Source organism: Mauremys reevesii, linkage group 1 (assembly GCF_016161935.1).
Source record: "Mauremys reevesii isolate NIE-2019 linkage group 1, ASM1616193v1, whole genome shotgun sequence".
Classification (NCBI taxonomy): Eukaryota; Metazoa; Chordata; order Testudines; family Geoemydidae; genus Mauremys; species Mauremys reevesii.
The window spans coordinates 12,681,911-12,698,319 of record NC_052623.1 but is presented as its reverse complement, the minus strand read 5'-3'; the positions used below and the strand labels follow the sequence as shown (position 1 = coordinate 12,698,319).

Here is a 16,409-nt window from a genome sequence, read left to right as displayed (position 1 = left end):
CTACTGACCTTCTATGTAGGCGCAGTTGTAGCAGCTGAAGGTCTGGTTTGTGCTGTGGAGGACAAACATGTTGCCACCGTTCTTGTCCTTGGTGATGCGGGACACCCTAAATATCTCATAGACTGGAATCAGCACTTCTGCCTCTCCTCGGATATAAGAGAAGTCTGCAATGGGGACCCCGAAGCATGTCTGGATGGTGAAGAATGTGCCTGAGGCAAATCTCTGAGCTACGCTCCTGTTTAAAGATGAAGAGGTAAATGTCCCAAACCGGACCATGTCACCTATCTCATTGGGTTCATAGAGAGAACAGTCCCCCCAGTACACCTCCCTCTCATACATCTCAGCACAGTCTCTCTTCAGGAGCTGCAACGCTCTGGTCAAATAAAAATGAAGGGCTTTGAATGGGAAATATTTGAGATAATAAGCTTGGGATTTACCAGCCTCTCTCAGCTTTGTTGAACTCCTGGTACAAAGGTATCTTACCTCCTCTGGTATAGGTCAGGACTGCTATTCCATTCTCATCCTTAAGCCCTACAGGCAGAGAGAGGTTTTTCTTATTATTATTCCATTGTTTCTTCGCAGCTTCCCAGCTTTTGCTAAACACCTTGTGCGTTGATGTCTCTTGCCACAGTAGTTTAGACTTGATTATATTTTCCATTACTTCTGTGCAGCCAATATACTGGTCATCAAAAGCATCGTATGCCATGTCCAGCACTGGCTGGCAATTCACCTGGAATACACAGCATATCAAACACTGGGGGTGGATGGCTGCCGGGCTCCCAGCATGGCTAGCACCAGTGGAACTGGACTGGGCCAGCCACCAGGAGACATTTTTTCTGAATTTCCCTGGTATAAACAAGGCGAGAGAGAGAGAAAGAGAAAGAGCGAGAGAGAGCGCCCCTTACCAAACAAACTCATAAGTAGGGCCCTACCAACTTGATGGCCATGAAAAACGCGTCATGGACTGTGAAATCTGTTGTCCCCCCATGAAATCTGATCTTTTCTGTGCTTTCACCCAATACCATACAGATTTCACAGGGGAGACTAGTATTTCTCAAATTGGGGGTCCTGACCCAACAGGGAGTTGCCGGGGGTCACAAGGTTATTTTAGGGGGGGGTCGCAGTATTGCCACCCTTACTTGTCTGCTGCCTTCAGAGCTGGGCAGCCAGAGAGCGGCGGCTGTTGGCCGGGCACTCAGCTCTGAAGGCAGCACTCCACCAGCAGCAGCCCAGAAGTAAGGTTATCAATGCATACCAGGCCACCCTTACATCTGCACTGCTGCCTTCAGAGCTGGGCAGCTGGAAAGTGGCGGCTGCTGGCTGAGGGTCCAGCTCTGCAGGCAGCAGCGCAGAAGTAAGAGTAGTAATCCCATACCGTGCCCTCCTTCCTTCTGCGCTGCTGCTGGCAGTGGCACTGCCTTCAGAGCTGGGCTCCCGGCCAGCAGCCACTGCTCTCCAGATGCCCAGTTCTGAAGGCAGCGCTGCCGCCAGCAGCAGCACAGAAGTAAGGGTAGCAGCACCACAACACCCCCTATAATAACCTTGCAAACCCCCCACAACTCCTTTATGGGTCAGGACCCCGACAATTACAACACCATGACATTTCAGATTTAAATAGCTGATATCATGAAATTTACGATTTTTTAAGTTCTATGACTGTGAAATTGACCAAAACAGACTGTGAATTTGGTAGGGCCCTACTCATTAGCCTTGTTTATATTTGGGAAATTCTGAAAAAACAAGGCTCAAAAGTGTGAGAGAGAGAGTGTGTCCCCCTTAACCTCCCCACCCCCACCACACATAGTATTTCTGTTAAGAGATTCAGTAGTTCCAGCAGAATACAAAGTGCATGAGATCCGGGCACAAAGAAGAGCTTAAATTCTCAGATGTTGTCAGTTGTCAGTCATTCCTTCCTCTGGGAAAGCAATGGCAGACAATCATTTCGCGCCCTTTTTCCCTGGATTGCCCTGGCAGACGCCATAGCATGGCAACCATGGAGCCTGTTTTGCCTTTTGTCACTGTCACCGTATGTGTACTAGATGCCACTGACAGAGGCGATACAGCAGCGGTACACAGCAGCATTCATTTGCTTTTGCATGATAGCAGAGACTGTTATCAGTCGTTCTATCCCGTCTGCTGCCATTGTAAATTGGCAATGAGATGACGGTTACCAGTCCTTCTGTACTGTACTGTCTGCTGCTGTCATGGGTGCCCCTGGCTGAGGTCGGCCGGGGCACAAAGACAAAAATGGGAATGACTCCCTGAGTCAATCCCTCCTTTATGGTATCTAAAAATAGAATCAGTCCTGCCTAGAATATGGGGCAAGTGTAGTAGAGAACCAGTGTATCAGAGAACCAGAGAGCACAGCCGCTCCCTGTCAGATCCTGCAGAAATTATGAGCTGCATGCCATTCACAGGGGGTGCCCCTGCAACAACCCCTCCTCCCCTAGCCTTCCTGGGCTACCGTTGCAGTGTCCCCCCATTTGTGTGATGAAGTAATAAAGAATGCAGGAAAAAGAAACAGTGACTTGTTAGTCAGATAAAATGAGGGGAAGGCAGCCTCCAGCTGCTATGATAGTCCAGACAGGACATTAAGCAGTGTGGGGGAGAGGAGCCCAGCATCCCACTGCTATGATAGTCCAGGCAGTACAGAATCTTTTCTTTACACCTGAAGGGCGGGGGCTGATGGAGCTCAGCCCGCTGTTGCTATGATGAAGACGGTTACCAGCCGTTCTGTACCATCTACTGGGAATGACCAGGAGTTTTTTACCTAGGCGCCCCCGGCCGACCTCACATGAGGCCAGCCAGGAGCACTCACGGGCTGATGATGAGGACGGATACCAGTCCTTCTGCACTGTACTGTCTGCCACAAGGCTGATGATGACGATGGATATCAGTCATATTGTACTATCTGCCACCAGGGAGGGGGGGCGAGGATGCTGCAGGTCACTGCCGCAGCATCATGTCTACCAGCAGCATTCAGTAGACATAGGGTGACATTTAAAAAAGTCAAGAGACGATTTTTTTCCCTTTTACTTCGGGGCGGGGGGGGAAATTGACGAGCTATGCCCTGAACCACCCCGGACAATGTGTTTGACCCTACAGGCACTGGGAGCTCAGCCAAGAATGCAAATGCTTTTCGGAGACTGCAGGAACTGTGGGATAGCTTGAGTCCTCAGTCCCCCCTCCCTCCCTCCCTCCATGAGCGTCCATTTGATTCTTTGGCTTTCCGTTACGCTTGTCACGCAGCAGTGTGCTAAGTCCCTGCTGTGGCCTCTGTCTGGAGATTTTTTTTAAATGCTTTGGAATTTCGTCTTCTGTAACGGAGCTCTGATAGAACAGATTTGTCTGCCCATACAGCGATCACATCCGTACGGTCCATGCTGGAGCTCTTTTTGGATTTGGATTTGGGACTGCATCGCCACCCGTGCTGATCGGAGCTCCACGCTGGGCAAACAGGAAATGATATTCAAAAGTTCGCAGGGCTTTTCCTGTCTACCTGGCCACTGCATCCGAGTTCAGATTGCTGTCCAGAGCGGTCACAGTGGTGCACTGTGGGATACCGCCCGGAGGCCAATACCGTCGATTTGCGGCCACACTAACCCTAATCCGATATGGTAATACCGATATTAGCGCTACTCCTCTCGTTAGGAAGGAGTACAGAAACCGGTTTAAAGAGCCCTTTATATCGATATAAAGGGCCTCTTAGTGTGGACGGGTGTGGCGTTAAATCGGTTTAATGCTCCTAAAATCGGTTTAAACGCGTAGTGTAGACCAGGCCATACAAAATGGGAAATGAAGGAAGGAGTACTGCAGAAAGGATCTGGGGGCCATAGTGGGTCACAAACTGTATATGAGTTAACAATGTAATGATGTTGCAAAAAAAGCAAACATCATTCTGAGATGTATTAGCAGGAGTGTTGTAAGCAAGACATGGCAAGTAATTCTTCCGCTCTACTCTGCACTGATTGGGCCTCAGCTGGAGTATTGTGTTCAGTTCTGGTTGCCACATTTCAGGAAAGATGTGGACAAATTGGAGAAATTCCAGAGAAGAGTAACAAAAATTATTAAAGGTCTAGAAAACATGACCTATGAAGGAAGATTGGGTTTGTTTAATCTGGAGAAGAGAAGACTGAGAAGGGACATGATACAAATTTTCAAGTGTGTAAAAGGTTGTTACAAGGAGGAGGAAGAAAAATAGTTTTCCTTAACCTCTGATGATAGGACAAGAAGCAATGGGCTTAAATTGCAGCAAGGGAGGCTGCAATTTTCCTAAGTTGGACATTAGGAAAAACTAACTGTCAGGGTGGTTAAGCACTGGAATAAACTGCCTAGAGTGATTGTGGATTCTTCATCATTGGAGACTTTTAAGAGCAGGTTAGGCAAACACCAGTCAGGAATGGTCTATATAATACTTAGTCCTGCTACAAGTGCAGAGGACTGGACTAGATGACCTCTCAAGGTCCCTTCCAGTTCTATGATTCTATAGATATAATTTTTTCTTCACTCCTGAGAATCCAGATTATGCCACTGCCTCTTTGCAGCACATGGGACAAATAGTTAGGGCCAGATTCTTAGTTCAATTATATTGATTTCAGTGGCACCACTCCAGATTTACATTCGATCAGAACCAGGCTCTATTAACTTTCCCTTACCATATGCTCCCAATGGTACATTCTGACCTTGAAAAATTCCAAGAGAAGCTGATGTGCTTTGCCTTGTCAATGTCACAGACAGTTACTTCAGCTGCGGGAGGGAGGGGTTGGTGTCACAAATGGGTGAATAGTGGAAAAACTGTGTTAGCACTAATATCCAGCTGAGTGTGCAAGTTACTTCAGCCATGTTCTTGTAAAGGTGATGGGTGTAAATTGCATCAAAGACAGTATAATACACCCCTTTCCTGCACCTCAGCTCTACTCTTTGCTGAAACACAGACCAGCAGTTCTGTTCTCTCAGGACTTTTGCAAAAGTCTTTCACAGGTAACACAGAGGAAATTATGTTCATGACCCTAAATGTAAGTGTTAGAAACAGCTAAATAACACAAAACCTTTGCACACAGTATGTGGAGTACTTCAGAAATACTTTCTAAAGCAAAAGCCATTAAGCAGGTAAGTTACCACTGCTCCTTCCTGCAACAATGCCAAGAACTCTGCTGCTGTCTTTGGGCATGCATTCATTTCACGAAAGGTTGGTTTGTGATATTTGTATTGCAATGAAATATTCTGTCATAAGATTTACACATCTGAACTTTCATGCACACATGTCAACCACGGATACCAAACCTAGCCAGATCTGCTGGGTAAGCACAGATGATCCACAGTATACGGTAGCCCAGGGCCCAGTCAAGGGTGGGAAAATTGTGAGATTCCACCCCATGAAAAGGCAGGGTAGGAGGCCTGACATCTGGCACTCGGAGACTGGGGGGGGGGGCAGAGATGCCGGTAGCCCTGGAACTCTGAGGAGTATTTACAGGGGAGAAATGTGGGAGCCTTCAGACCATCAGGAAACAGAAATATGCCCTATCGGACCTGTTACCACAGAGCAACGCAGCTCTGAATTCTCCTGCCTTCAAAACTGAGCCGGACAATAAATCTGTTGAAAATGTATTTGCTGATTAAATTTCCTGCATCATCTAAACCTGAGGTGATTTGGGAACTAGTCACTGATATGCCTTGGGGTCTCCTCTGGCTCAGCCCCTGGCAGAATCGGGCCCAGAGCACATGGCACCTCTAGAAATCGGACCCATTCAGAAATCCTGACGCGGAGTATTGGGGTTTTAACACTCCGAGCTCGCTTTGAATGTCAGATTTGTGTGTAACTTTAACAGCCCAATGCAGAACTTCGGCAGATGTAGGTGAGGGGTTCTCAAGCTACCTAGCGCTGCCTGCTCTCCAGCCCTGTCACTGAGTCACCCCAATAGCCCAGCTCAGTTCTCGGCTGCTGTACAGAACATCTGCAAATGGAAACAGTTTGCAGCCTTTACCTTTTACTTTGTATTTTAAAGACAGTGAAACCTGCCAACGTACCCAATTCCTGCTAGAAGGGGAGCCGCTGACACCAGAGATCTTCACCTTAAAGGACAAGGAGTCATCGGAGAGGCTGCCTGGGCAGCAGGCAGCATCTGTTCAGACAGGGAGGCTACTGTCTTTATGAAGCCTGTCTGCACATTCCTTTGGGGGCCACTTGGCCATCAGGGAACCTCAGCTGCTTGGCTCAGTGTGCACCAGCTGTAACCCCTGTGACAGCCATGGGCAAACTGCAGGAAGCCAAATCACAGGGGATGTGGGGTGATGCTATCCAGCTGGACTGCAGTGGCAGCCCTGCTGCAGGCTCTATTCCTTATGGTTCCAATCAGTCACAAGGAAACCTTGGGGGTGGCCGAGTGGTAACGATGATGTTGTCACAGCTGTGATCTCACTGAAATAAAATATAATAAAATATCATAAATAATAATTATTATAATATAGGCCCAGATTTTTCCCCAGCAGCCCCCTTTCCTGCATTAGAAACCCAAGTTTCAGGGCAGGCCAGGGAGATTCCACAAGGCTCCGTATATGAAAATTTCCCTCAGATTTTTCAAGGAGGGGAGGTCCCTTTCTTCTCTCTGAATGTAAAGGGGGGCCAAGGACCCAGGATCCCCAAAGTTCTGCACAGATCTCAGTGATCCACTGGGAGCTCAGCCCACCCACCCACAATCCCTGTGCCTCCACAACTGGTCTAGGACCCTCTCCAGCTCCCTGCTAGCACAGGTTCAACCAGGGCCTGTCCTTGAATACTGTGTGCAGATGTGGTCGCCCCACCTCAAAAAAGATCTATTGGAATTGGAAAAGGTTTAGAAAAGGGCAACAAGAATGATTGGGGTATTGAACAGCTTCTGCATGAGGAGAGATTAATAAGACTGGGACTTTTCAGCTTGGAAAAGAGGTGACTAAGGGGGGATATGACAGAGGTCTATAAAATCATGAGTGGTAGAGAGAAAGCAAATTAGGAAGTGTTATTTACTCCTTCTCATAATACAAGAACAAAGGGCCACCAAATGAAACTAATAGGCAGCAAGCCTACATGTACCACGACCACCGGCTCCTCCTCAGCACTACACATAAGTCGGTCTAGATGCCTTGAGAGATCCGCAACCATCGCACCAGGCAGGCAAGTCACCATACGGTTCTCCCGGTCATCACAAACCCAGCTATCTATCTGTGGAAGCAGGGAAAGAATTAACAAGGATTTGAAGGGAATGTTAATGCATGTCAGACAGTTAGCAAGAGTTAGGCTAGCTGTGACCCTAATGACGTGAGATTTGTAGAAGCAAGGATAGTGTGAGTCATATGGAAAGAACTGTGTGAAAAGTTATTACGACCTTGCAATTCAGATAACCGAATATGCAGTCTTGCTGTTTCTTAGGAGTGAGACAAATAAGATAGCAGAAAAGCTTATGTATAAACAAAATGTATTTGTTGCTTTTTACCGTCTGTATTATTGCTAGAAATTGTCTGTAACAAAGGTATAAAGCTTGCTGTAATTGTTTACCAGTTGAGAGACCTGTCCAGGACTGGGGCGAACCTGTGTCCTATGGCACTCTCTCCCTCCATTGTAATTACTGGAGAAATAATAAAGTATTTGATTTTGCTGCACCCAAACGAAAAAGATGGTTTCTCTCAGCCACAGTCTCCCAGCAAAATGGTGACTGGCTCTCCCCTTGCTCAGGCTCTCTTCCAGGGGCCCAAAGGTGCTGGTGCTTTTGTTTTCTTAGGTGAAAGAATGTGGGGTTGTCTGCCTCTTTCTTTTCTAGTCCATTGAGTCTTGGAAGCTGATTCTTCTAAAGCAGTGGTTGTCAACCAGGGGCACGGGGTACACAGGGGTCTTCTAGGGAGCACATCAACTCCTGTCGATATTTGCCTAGTTTTACAGAAGGCTACATAACAAGCACTAATGAAATAAGTACAGGTTAAAATTTCATACCGACAAAAGGAGAAAGTCATCCATTTGTCAGTAAGAGTGTGCTGTGACACATCTGTATTTTAGATCTGATTTTGTAAACAAGTCGTTTCTAATTGAGGTGAAACTTGGGGCTACACAAGACAAATCAGACTCCTGAAAGGGGCACAGTAGACTGAAAATGTTATATCCTTGGGGGCAGCCGGTTTAGGAAGAAATCACTTGAGGCCAGTCAGCTAACAAAACTACCATTTTATTTACAGACACAGAGCTCACTCAACCGGCCAAAGCTGGCCGGGCTATCCCCTAATAAACAAACTCCGTTGCCATAGGAACAAAAACCATGACAACCAAATACACAACAGAAAAGGTTGAGAGCCACGGTTCTAAAGGATCCCCTCAAAGCAAAGTTTATCCAAGCTGTGAAGAAGGCGACCTGAAGTCTGGTGGTGAAGGCTCCGTGTGTAACCCACACACCTCCTGGGTGTGGTGTCCTGTCCTGTCAAGTGGCACCAAGCCCACTTAATGAGAGGGAGATAAAATGAGCCTGTGCTGCAGCCTTTTAGCTCATGCGGTAGAGATTCATGCAGTAAGTTCTAGGTTCAATCCCTCTCGCCACCAACCGGGGTCTGTCAATGTTACAAGTGGGGGCTCGTCTGGGATTTCAACCGGGAAGTCTCTGAGCTCGGGACGTGCTTCCTCAGCGAGGGGAAGTCTGTAACCCACACACCTCCTGGGGGTGGTGCTCTGTCCTATCTAGTGGCACCGAGACCATTTAGAGGCAGTTCAATGAGTCTGCTCTACAGCCAGGGGTGAGCTGGAGCCGGTTCGCACCGGTTCGCGCGAACCCGTTGTTAAATTTAGAAGCGGTTTTAGAACCGCTTGTTAACTAGCTTCCCTGCGAGGGAAGCTTTGATGGGCTCTGCCTGGGAAGCCTGTAATTCCTCCTCCCGGCCGCCGGGGGGCGCTGCGCTGCGAGAGCCATGTGAGCTGCCTCCTGGCCCTGTTGCTGCTCCTGCTCTTTGGACCTCTGGCCCTGGGGCTCCTGCTGAGTCCCAGGCTGCGTCCTGCTGCTCCCAGCCCCTCCCCCCGTGTGAGTATCTGCGCCCCTCCCCCGCCTCCCCGGCCCCCCGCCCCTCCCCGCCTCCCCTGCCCACAGCCACCCATAGCCACCCGCAGCCAGCCCCTGCCCGCCCCTGCCCACCGCCAGCCCCTGCCCCACCACCTGCCCACAGCCAGCCCCTGCCCCCCAGCCAGCCCCTGCCCCACCCCTGCCAGCCCCTGCCCCAGCCAGCCCCTGCCCCCAGCCACCCCAGCCAGCCCCTGCCCCACCCCTGCCAGCCCCCTGCCCCCAGCCAGCCCCTGCCCACAGCCGCCTCTGCCCGCAGCCAGCCCCTGCCCCAGCCACCCCCAGCCACCCCTGCCTGCAGCCACCCACCTGCCCACAGCCACCCCCCTGCCCCACCCCATGCCCACAGCTGCCCCCCTGCCCACAGCCGCCCACAGCCAGCCCCTGCCCACAGCCACCCCCAGCCAGCCCCTGCCCACAGCCGCCCCTGCCCGCAGCCAGCCCCTGCCCACAGCCACCCCCAGCCAGCCCCTGCCCACAGCCTCCTCTGCCCGCAGCCAGCCCCTGCCCCAGCCACCCGCAGCCAGCCCCTGTCCACAGCCGCCCTCTGCCCCACCCCCTGCCCACAGCCACCCGCAGCCAGCCCTCTGCCCACAGCCGCCCTCTGCCCGCAGCCAGCCCTTGCCACAGCCAGCCTCTGCCCGCAGCCAGCCTCTGCCTGCAGCCCCTGCTACAGCCACCCCCTGCCCGCAGCCACCCCCTGCCCACAGCCGCCCGCAGCCACCCCCTGCCCACAGCCGCCCGCAGCCCGCCCGTCTGCATCACCTGCCCACAGCCAGCCCGTGTCACTCCCTGCCTCCAGCCAGCCCTGCCCCACGCCCCTATCTGCAGCCAGCCCCACATCCACTGGTGCCCTGCAGTTCCCAGGGCAGTAACCCTGCACACCTGCTTCAATGAGGGGGGGCAGGGAGCAGCTGGGACCCACACATGTGCACACCCTAGAGTGACCAGACAGCAAGTGTGAAAAATCGGGACGGGGGTGAGGGGTAATAGGAGCCTATATAAGAAAAAGACCCAAAAATTGAGACTGTCCCTGATCACCACCCACACATGTGAAACGGAGCTCATTTCTAGTTCAGCCCCATCTTTTTAAAAAAGAACTTTAGGTAGGGTTAAAATACATCTGTATTTTCCTGGACATGTCAGGCTTTTCGGTTCTTAATCACCTCCTGGGAAAATAAGGACGTATGGTAACCCTATTGGTACAAAAAATACATGCTGTCGCACATCCCTTAAATCAGAACTTTTTATAGGGAACCCGTTGTTAAGATTTTGGCAGCTCATCACTGTCTACAGCCCTCGCTAACAGCTGGTTGGCTCTTAGTTCATGCAGTTGAGGCTCATGCACTAAGCTCCAGAAGTCCCAGGTTGGATCCTGCCTGCCAACAACCAAGGTCTATCAACATTATTCGTGCTCTTCTCCCTCCCCCTCCCCCCACTTGCATTTGCTGAGATGTAAATTGCTCTGTTCACTACCATCTCCTTCCCCTGCTGTCTTAATGCCCCTGTTTGCTGCTTATCTAAACCCCCATTCCTTTGTTTAGGACAGACCTCTTTAACAGCGTTTGCCTAGGAGGGGCTGTCGGGTTTTCACAAGTAATGTCGTACAGGGGGAACTCATAACTCTCTATGTAATGTTGCATCATGATCTGATTGACCAGAGAGTTGTTAGTTTTCAAATGGTACCTCACAAGGCATATTTCGTACAAAGATTATTACCATCACATGCAGAGTGTGACTAGAGGGCGCTTTGGGTCACATATGCTCAGTAGGGCATCTCCAAGGGTGGAGGGCCAATTCCACTCCCAAATTTAAAAAAAAAGAGGGTGCCAACCTGTTCCGCCAGTTCAGCCAGCCCCAGAGAGAGACAGCCATATTGGAAGGGCGCTGAAGATCTCTGCCCCGAGGGCTGATGTTCGCAGGCCTCCTTTGGCTACCTGCAGCAAGCAGATAACTGCCAGGAGAAGGATCCCAGCCTATTCAAAGAACAGAGTGCTTGCAGCTTGGTCAGCTCAGGAGGGTGTGAGGACATAAATGCCAAATAAGCAGCGCATGCTTTCAATGCATAGGATTAGTGGCCCGTGTACCTTTCAGTACTGAAGAAATCTGTATGTTAGATACTGTTATTTTTCTTTGACTGGTATGTGCTGTATTGCTGTAATGATAAGAGCATGTTTCGATTTATGAGGCGTCTCAGTTAACCCACAGATTGTCGTCTTATCAACAAAAGGATTTTTTTTTTTTAGTCTGAGCAGCTTTACTACACTGTGGTGTCTTTCCTCCACATCGGAGCAACTCAGGGTACTGGCATCCCCAACTGTCCCAATTTGAAGATTTGTGTTGTTCTCCACAGGTGGGAGTTCCACTGCCAGAACAGACTGAACCTGCTCACTGTCCCTGCAATACAATGGAATTATTACAGGTACGGGTGTAATCAAAGTTTGGTGGGTTACACTCAGGCCAGGCCCTTGACTCCGGCTCTTTAACAGAGCCCTGACTCTGCTCTCCCAGGAGCCCCTCTCTGCCTGAACACAGGTTCTCTTACAGGCCCAGCTCACTAGGTGACATCTACCCTGTCTTTCCATCCAGACTCCATGGAAGACTGGAGAACTGAGCAGGATTATGACATCACAGGTATCAAGGAGGCTGAACAGCTGTAACATAAGAATGGCCACACTGGGTCAGACCAAAGGTCCATCTAGCCCAGTATCCGGTCTTCCGACAGTGGCCAATGCCAGGTGTTTCAGAGGGAATGACCAGAACAGGGAATCATCAGGTGATCCATCCTCTGTCATCCATTTCCAGTTTCTGGTAAACAGAACCTAGAGACACTCAGAGCATGGTGGGGCATCCCTGCCCATCTTGGCTAATAGCCATTGATGGACCTATCTTTCATGAAATTATCTAGTTCTTTTTTGAACCCTCTTATAGTCTTGGCCTTCCCAACATTCTTTGGAAAGGAGTTGACTGTGCATTGTGTGATGAAATACTTCCTTTTGTTTCTTTTCGACCTGCTGCCTATTCATTTCATGTGGTGACCCCTAGTTCTTCTGTTCTGAGAAGGAGTAAATAACACTTCCTTATTTACTTTTTCCACACAAATCATGATTTTATAGACCTCTATCATATCCCCTGTAGTTGTCTTTTCTAAGATGAAAAGTCCCAGTCTTATTAATCTCTCCTCCTATGCAAGCTGTTCCACACCCCTAATCATTTTTGTTGCCCTTTTCTGAACCTTTTCCAATTCCAAGATATCTTTTTGGAGATGGGGAGACCACATCTGCATGCAGTATTCCTACGCCTTGTTTCCTATGGTTCAGCCAGTTACTGATCCATGAGAGGACCCTTCCTCTTATCCCATGACAGCTTCCTTTGCTTAAGAGCCTTTGCTGAGTGACGTTGCCAAAGGCTTTCTGAAAATCCCAGTATGTCAGTGCACTGCAAGGCCTTCAGTGGCTTTTAAACTTTCCCATGGGGACATCGGAGACATGGTCCAGTTAACTTGTGTTCAGGCCTAACAAGAACAAAGATGCAACCTGCTGTGAGAAACTCGTTTTAACAGGGATGCCCCTGTACCAGCACAGACCACAGGTCAAAATGTGTAACTTCAATAACAATGGTATTGGAATAGCCCAAAATAACCGCTACAGGAATGTACTGACTATGACCCCTTACTTCAAATGCACTGTGGCCTAGTGGATAGAGCACTAGATGGAACTCAGGAGACTTACGTGCTAGTCCTGGCTCTGCTACTGTCTTGCTGGGTGACCTTGGGAAAGTCACTGCTCTTCTCTGTGCCTCAATTTCCCACCTCGAAAAGGGGACTAATGCTACAGACCTCCTTTGTAAAGGGCTTTGAGATCTACTGATTGAACATGTTAGATAAGAGGTAGGGCTCTTTATTATCTTATGAGATAGGGTGCTTTTCTTAAAGCGCCCACTGCTGGAGTCAAGTGATTTACCTGAGAATCTCTGCTCTTTCTTTTAGTTTATTTGTTAGCCAATTTTAAGCCCTCATGGTTGCAAAGAGAAGCTGGAGAACATGAATTGAGTGCACCCTAGCGGCTCAGACACCAGAAGGCAAATGAAGAGTTCCCCAGATGAATGTTTTGTGAAGATCTTATTATTTTGAAACCAATCCCATGATTTTGGTGGGGCCCAGCTCATGGTGCTGGAATGCTTGGGCTGGCGATACCAGGAACGTTTTACTGCACTGGTAGCACTAGAGAATCACGTCAGGGCTGCTTCTCACTTCAGGCTGGGAGATTCTGCCTCAGTCACAGGGGTTTTAGGAGTTCCCACAAGTAGGGAAAAAATGTCCCTTGCCTAAGGGCTTGAGAGTCCTAGAGCTCGGAAAAGACCCAGGGTTTTCCTGGGAAACCTGATGCCCTCTCTCCTGCCTTATTCTGAGCTCAGCCCACTTGGGCGGTTGCCCCATCCCATCTCCTGATCTAAGGACAGCATTGACACCTCACAGACTAGAGGGAGATTGCAGGAGGGCAGCCCCATTGTCACCTAGAGATGACATCAGCGCCTGCCTGATGCCAGAGCAGCAACCTGCCCTCAGGTGTAGCCTGGGTACTTGTTGCTGTTTTGAGAGTGTCTGTGTTGAGAGTGTCTTAGTGCCTGAGCCCGGGGAAATGAATTCACTCCTCCTCTATCTGCTCTTTGTTGTCTTTTATGCTGTGATCAGGCTCGCCAGATCTGAGGTAAGTGAGACTCCTAGAGAGATGGAAAGGCTGGATTGATGCCAGCTGAATGCAGGAACCAAACAAAAGTATTTTTCAATCAGCAGGCTCGGATCATCTCCACCCAAGAGTCCTCAAAGAGCTGGCTCAGGAGGTTATTGGCCCACTGACATTAATTTTTTAACCAATGTAGGATTCCTGAGGGAATTCCAGAAGGCTGGAAGTGTGCTAATGTTTTGTCAATATTCAAAAAGCTACGGGAGGTTGGCCTGGCTTCTTATAGGCCAGTTAGCCTGAAATAATGGACAAACTGATATGGGATTCAATCAATAAAGAATTAAAGGACGGGAATATATTTAAAGCAGGTTAACAATGTTTTATGGAAGATGGGCCATGTCAAACATAGATGTGACAAACTTAGACTTGTGTAAGGTGTTGTTTTTCATAGATTCCAGGGCAAGATGGGCCCACTGTGATCTTCTAGTCTGGCCTTCCTGTCTAGCACAGGCCAAAGAACTTCCCCACAATCATGCCCAGTGCATACCTTTTATTAAAATGTCCAATCTTGATTTTAAAAATCGCCAGTGATGGAGAATCAATCCACCATGACCTTGGTCAATTGTTCCAATGGTTAATTCCTCTCACTGTTAAAAATGGACGCCTTCTTTCCAGTCTGAATTTGTCTAGTTTCAACGTCCAGCCATTGGACCATGTTAGACCTTTCTCTGCTAGGTTGAAGAGCCCATTTGTAATGATTTTTTCCCCAGGTGGGTATTTATAGACTTTTCCTCAAACCACCCTTAACCTCTTTCAGCAACATTGACCGAGCTCCTAAAGTCTATCACTACAAGGCATGTGTTCTTATCCTTTAATCATTCTTATGGCTCTTCTCTGAACCCTCTGCAATTTATCAACATCCTTCCTGAATGTTAGACACCCGAACTGGACACAGGATTCCAGCAGTGGTTGCACCAGTGCCAAATACAGAGGTAAAACAACCTCTCTCCTCCAACTTGAGATTCCCCTGTTTATGCACACAAGTACCGCAGGACATTTGGATTAAAAATTAGCACTCTACAATATCAATGGAGCACAGGTTAAATGGATTGAGAACAGGCTAATGGCTAACTGACAGATCTCAAAAAGTAATTGTCAAAGGGCTCATCGAATGTGGGTGTTTCTAATGGGGCTCTGCAGGGATCAGTACTAGGTCTGATGCTATTCAATATTTTTTCAATGACTTGGAAGTAAATACAAAATTGCTGCTGATAAAAATGTATGATGACACGAAGATTGGCAGAATGGTAAATAACGATGAGGACAGGGCAGTCATACAGAGAGTTCTGGAGAGTTTGTTTGGCAAATGGGGCCCATTCAAACAAAATGCATTTTCACACAGCCCAACACAGGGTTATACATCTGGGAACAAGGAGGGCCTATTCAGCTTTGGATTTCATGATCTTTAGTTTTGTATCATCTGCAAATCTGGCCACCTCACTGTTCCCCCCCTTTTCTAGATCATTTATGAAGATGTTGTACTGGTCCCAGTACAGATCCTTGGGGGACATTGCTATTTATCTCTCTTCATAAACTCACCATTGATTCCTACCTTTGGTTTCCTATCTTTAAACCAATTACTGGTCCATGTGAAGACCTTCCCTCTTATCCCATGACAACTTACTTTGCTTAAGAACCTTTGATGAGGGACCTTGTTAAAGGCTTTCTGAAAGTTCAGGTACACTATATCCACTGGACCGCCCTTGTCCACATGTTTCTTCAGCCCTGTGACATTACACCCCATATTCTTCATGGAAATATTGTTCTATGAATATGGCATAACTAAGGTATGTTTTATGCAAGATGGGTCATGTGAGATATCATTGGAAAGGTTCTGATTTACTGAATGGGATTATCCTATTTGTTTTTTCCTAATATCCAACCTAAACCTCCCCCACTGTAATTTGAGACCATTGCTCCTTGTTCTGTCATCTGCTACCACTGAGAACAGTCTAGATCCATCCTCTTTGGAACCCCCTTTAAGATAGTTGAAAGCAGCTATCAAATCCTTCCTGCCCCCCGCCCTTCTTCTCTTCTGCAGACTAAACAATCTCAGTTCCCTCAGATGGGCATCATTTTGGACTGGTGGTATTTTTCCACTAGGAGGGCGTGGGGGGGTCAAACTGGGAGACAAAGGATTCCTGTCATAGCCAAATCCTATTTAAGGCTTAGAAGGGAGTTAATCTAGGTTCTTCTCCACCACCTCCATGCCCCAAAAGGAAGACTGCTGAAAACACCTGGAGAAATAAAGGAACTAAACTGTTGGGGAGGAGGGCAGGGGCTGAGCCCAGGCAAGAAAGATCTAGCCTGTGAAAGGAATACCTGGCTAGTTAAGCTGCAAGCAGTGCAGTTTACCTTCAAGAAACTTTGCAGCTCCCAGGCAAGTGGGCTGAACTCATGCCAAACTGTTGTTGTTGTTGTTTTTTGGTGTAAAAGAGCTGCCGTTTAAGGATGATATTGGGGTTATATCAGCACTTGTTTAGGTGGATTTGGATAACACATTCATGGCTTCACCACTCAGGAGTAGCATGGCCATCCCAAATGCATGCAGATAAAACCCCGATAGTATGCACTCCCTAAATATGTATCTAGGAAA

At 48.5% G+C, this 16,409-nt stretch overlaps 1 pseudogene; it reads right to left on the bottom strand.

Annotated features, from left to right (window-relative positions):
• Nucleotides 1-16,409, bottom strand: part of LOC120401788 — a 35,713-nt pseudogene continuing 19,304 nt past the window's right edge.